Below are 5680 nucleotides of genomic sequence, written 5' to 3'. Positions count from 1 at the left end.
CAGCATGCACGCGCCGCACACAACGCAAGCATGCGACGCGCGGCACACACGTCGGACGTCGATCAGCATGCACTGACGCACGACAAGGGCGACACAATGCACACGCCGCACATCACGCAGCATGACACGCGCACAGCACGCAGCATGCTCTGCGCGCACACACGGCTGCATGCACGCGCGGCACAACGACGCTGCATGCACGCGCGCACACACGACGAGCCCGGCCGCGCACCACGCAGCATGCACGCCCGGCGACACACGGGCAGCATGCCAACGCGCGCACCACGACGCGGAGCATGGGTGCACACTAGCGCATGGCAGCAGCGCGTACAACATGCGCCCAGTCATTACGGCGAGACTACGACAGCCGAGCCGAGGACCTAACCCATGCATTCTTTACTCCCAAGTAGCGCCTTTATACTATATTATGTATGTTATTATATATATATATATATATATATATATATATATATACATATTAATCAAGAATAAGATAATAACCCATTATTATCGTGGGTTATTATCTTACTCTTGATGTTATAACTATAATAACATATAACAGCGCGCATGCTGCGTGTGTACGAGCGTGCGCGCGCGGGCGTGTGTGTAATAATAATATATAATACCTAAATATATATTATCCTGAACATTTACCCCTCATTCGTGTTCTAACTAGACTCAGTGCTCTAGATCTATTGTAGTGCTTTTGTGTTTAGTGTGTTTCCACAGTAAACAATGTGACAGCATCACACTAGTTTGCTCCAAGGACGAGGGGTGCTTACCGAAAAGATATTGTTAGACTTAGTTATAGGTCGCGCGCGGCCAGGCGTTATTGCATTCAAGTAGTTACGTGTTGGAAAAGAGGCTACACTATAAAGAAACCATCATGTTATAAGATTTGCCTCATTAACTGCTGTGTGATCGGCGTAACGTTCACTGCCGGCTCGGTAAACAGTAAACACGATATCATTGCGATGAAACGTCCGCTATAGTTCATGGAAATGCCCGGTATTGGGGCCGGGCCGCGAGTTTTTTTTCCCAGTCCGACATATTCCGTTGCAGGATTTTTTTTTTTTTTGAACTGTTCTGATTGGTGCTGTCACGTTGGTCACGTCACTCATTCCACGTCACGACTCCTGATTGGTTTCAAAAACTAGCGCGTGGTTTCGTTATTTAGCATGTCATGTACGTTTCTTGTACACGGTGCTCTGTGGCGTGATGGGATAGGCCAGCCGGCGTTACTTTCTGAAGGTCGTTGGTTCGAATGCCGGTTTGGTTTTTATTATTTTTTTGTTTTCTGTATTTTTCTATCTTTATTAGCAATTAACTATTGTTTTCCTAAGGTTAGGATTAGGGTTCAGGGTTAGGGTAGGGTAGGGTTAAGGTTATTATTGGCAAATTAATTTGCAATTCTTCGGCTATGTTACAAATGGGCGTTTGTTCTTCGTTGTCAAAGGCAAAGGCAAATCGAAGCAGCGCAATACAGAAGGCGCGTAAATTTATGTCGACTGGAAAAAAAAACTCGCGGCCGGGGCGCGGGACGGTCGGGTTGCCAAAGAAGAGTCAGTCCGTGTCAACGAAAATACTAATGATCAAACTGCAGGCGGGCGATATATTGATGCATCGGCAGCGGCGGGTTTTCATATACATGTTATCAGGAGTGTATAATATTATAGATATTATAAACACATTTTATTAATTATTATTATTATTATATATATATATATATCATATATATATAGATAATTATATTATACACTCCTGATGTTATCATGCAGTGATCATAAGACACGTCCAAGAGGGCCGATACGGTGCAATTTAGTCCAAATACGCGACGAGGTAAACACTGGTTCAAATATGCTCCATTCAGTCCGTATTAGTACTATACATAGTACTTAACGTTTCAATCCGTAGGAATCCGATTCCCATCCGATCCCCAAGTAGAAATGCTTGATTTGAAACCCGGTCACTTTTCGAATGTAAATACACCTTTTTGTTGAACGTTTCATGAATATTCCCGCGAAGGGTACATATTGTACGAAAATCTGTGGACATGTGTGCTACTTAAGGTAACTAATACATATGTTCCAGCGTAAATGCCTACAACATAGGGGAACGACGAAATTATGTAAACATTCTTATATAAATTAGATGGCACTGACTGTTACACGTATAATTATGTATGCCAGGCTTCAGCTGGCAAAGGCGGTTCCCGTATTTATTGCTGTCTGCGATATTTGCTCGTCATGCACGTTACTGTAAATAATTTGAGAAGGCACCGACACTTAATTCACAGAGATTAAAGGGAACCTTGATTGCTGCCCCAATCCAGTCAGAATCAATTCGTTTTAACGCAAATTTAGATAATTACTTCTGCGTTGGACGGCTTAAAGCGTCGGGTTTTTTGTTTGTTTGGCGCAACAGAAATATTTGTAACGAACATGACAGGTTATATAATATTATTATCACAGTAATTACTACTAAAAACGTTGGCTAATTATGTTTTATGTTAACCTGTGCACGTTTTGCACGTTTCACTTCATAGTCACGACATTTACAATAGCGTATTGTTTTGACAAACGGGACCCTGAATAAATAAATTGCTTGCGCCGACTTACTTCGGATATTGCGAAGCTGCTTGGACGTACATTAAAGTAGAATGAGATGGTGGATAAAATTTATGCCTTAACTGATTGAAAGGCGGGATGCGACACACGCCAGTTTAAGATACAATATTAAAGTAAGTGTTTATGCAGATGTACAATTTACATCTCATGAGATTGTTAGGGCCACTCGAAGAGACGTATCCAACGTTAAAAACTAATTCATGACACAGCTAATCTGATCAATAAACGGAAGCTACGGAAACACCTTTCATTATAGACCTATTATATATATATATATATACATATATATTATATAATATATATCTGATAAAGCCTTGTAGTTCTGCAGTTCTATACTGCCTTCTTTTAGCAAAATTTCAGTTGCTCATCTGGTTTGCACCGTGCAGTAGTAAACATTTAGGTTGTTCTGATTGTGATATATATGATGAACACACACACCACACACACACACAGCACCACCACCACGGCACGACCGCACACACACACCACGGCCGCGACGGCATCGCATGCAACAACACACACAACAAGAGAGAGAGAGAGAGAGAGGAAGGAGAGAGAGAGAGAGAGACGAGCGAGAGCGAGAGATAGAGAGAGAGAAAGAGAGAGAGAGAGAGAGAGAGAGAGAGAGAGAGAGAGAGAGAGAGACTAAGCACGAGCGCTTCAGAACAGCAACGATTTCAATCAACTGTAGTATGATGAGGACGCACAAAATGCTACCAGCTACAAAGATCGACAGGGATAATCTAGATCCTCTACTGCGCAACCAGATGCTGCTATCCCACGCGCTAGCCATGATCACCCGCGTTCTAATTAGAATCAGTGCAGTTTGTGTGCTTCCAAATTTTGTACAACTATAATATGGCTGTCATTAAAACCGCGGACAGTAGTACCATACACGCACCCGCGTACTTCAAGAGACCCGTGAGAATATGATGAACATGTGTGAGGCACATAGCCGCCACGCAGGTACGTAGCATCAGGAGTTAATAATACGGGGCACATAAGGGGTAAAAAACAATAGTAAATAATTTGGGAGGAGAATAATAGCACTAAATAATAGGGGTGAATAGTAGGACCGGAATTATTTTCTCCTGGTAGCACCAAACATGGTATGAGAATAAATGAAAATAATGAAATAAATATATACTACATATTGATATATTCATAGGGATGAAATACAGCACACAAATACATGTATTACACTTACAGTTACGAAATATTTATATAGTGACATACTTTACACTATAAAAAAAACATTATGTTGGTATATATGCCATGGATTTTGTTTCATAATTCGATTTTTTGTTTTATGGCTGATTTTATCACATATAACATTCGCGGATCGAAATAGAGGAAGAAGGACGAGGTATATGAGGGGAGAAGGTGGTACAGGAGGAAGGAGAGAAGGTAGAGGACGAGGGAGAAGGTAGTGAGGAAGGAGGAGGGGAGAAGGGGTGGAGGTAGAAGAGGTAGAGGACGAGGGAAAAGGTAGAAAAGGGGGACAGGAAGGAGGTAGAAAAAGAGTACAGGAAGGAGGTCGAGGAGGGTAGGTGGTCGATGAGGAGGGTAGAAGGTGGTGGGGAAGTCCCCCCCTGTACACGCCCCTGTCAATCTGGATTCCACTGTAGCACATTGTTCAAGTGCGAAGGGGGCTGCACTAATAATGACAGTGGAACCTAATCTTTCTATTTTCCCCAATGCATGTATGGTTGCTATGATAGTTGCAACAATGGGTTCATTCTCAACCTACCGTAATTAAGCCTATTATTATGATGAAGCCAAAAGCCTATTGGAAAATGTGTTGCTATCATTTTGAAATTGCTGTTACAACTGGCAGTAAGTAAACTTTTATTGTAAAATAATGTTAACACAAATATTTTTGAAGAAACAAGCTTGCATGATGTTTTTGTTGCTATTGTAGCTATGTATTGACTAAAAATAAATTCATTGATGTTGAACAGATACGTCATAATTTTATGTGGCCTATTAGTACCAGATTTCTGGCTGTAAATCACATTGAATATAGCTTTTGACCTTGAAAATGATGTTAAAAAAGATAAATTAGTTCAGAAATGGATTCCTCGCCCCAGAAAACATGGAAAAAGTGGTATTACTGAAGGATCTAGTTCTAACAGGAGCTGAGATATGACATTTTCTATTTCCAACGGCGGCGATATTGGATTTTGTGCATAGTGGCCACCAGGGGGCCACCCTAATTGGTATGCGGTTGTTTTTGAAAACCTTATGCCCATACCTAACAGCATGCTAAATTTCAAAGACACGTCACAAAGTGCAAAATTTTTATGAATATTATTGCTAAAATATTATTACTTTAGGCACTCTGAAGCCATTTTAGCTTCAAGCTAAATTGATCAGTAATCTTGCCTAATCTAATCTCTCCACAAAAGAATTTTTTAGGAGAGCATTTTTTCTACTTGATTTTTATGCTATACAATAAAAGTTAAAACAGCCAAGTGTTATGTGTAAAGGTCAAACAGAGGTTTATTTAGGCAGAATATGGAGGATATTGTCAGTCACATAAAACAAGGGCAGCACTTTTTGGACGGTGGAGTTGGGCCCTTTTGTAATTAAATAAACACAATAAAAGAACTACTTTGATTACTCTAATAACATTTGAACGTGTGGGGCGTAACAACATCCGTGTTACAGTATTTCTGCATAGGAGATGACAGCAGGTCTTCTTTACTTCAAAACTCTGCCAATGGGTGCTTGTTCAGCGGATTGTTCAGCAAATAAATCAAGGTCTATACACGGTATAGGCCTACACGTAGTTCATGCTGTGGAGATGGGCCCTTCTTCAATTCATTTAGATAGCTACTAACCCAATAAACAACATAGACAGATAATCTGGATTTCCTAAAATCATGGAGTTGGCCCCTTTTGTAATTCCATGATACAATTTACGGCAAGTACCGGCTTTGTTATAAAAACGAATACGTTTGTTGGTATTATATCACATCATCAATCTCTACCATTGGGTTCTCTCGTCAGAATACGCGACATCTCACACCTGGCTTTATCTACTTCAATGA

Source organism: Priapulus caudatus, unplaced genomic scaffold (genome assembly GCF_000485595.1).
Source record: "Priapulus caudatus unplaced genomic scaffold, Priapulus_caudatus-5.0.1 Scaffold169, whole genome shotgun sequence".
In the NCBI taxonomy this organism is placed as follows: Eukaryota; Metazoa; Priapulida; class Priapulimorpha; order Priapulimorphida; family Priapulidae; genus Priapulus; species Priapulus caudatus.
This window is presented reverse-complemented; position numbering follows the sequence as displayed.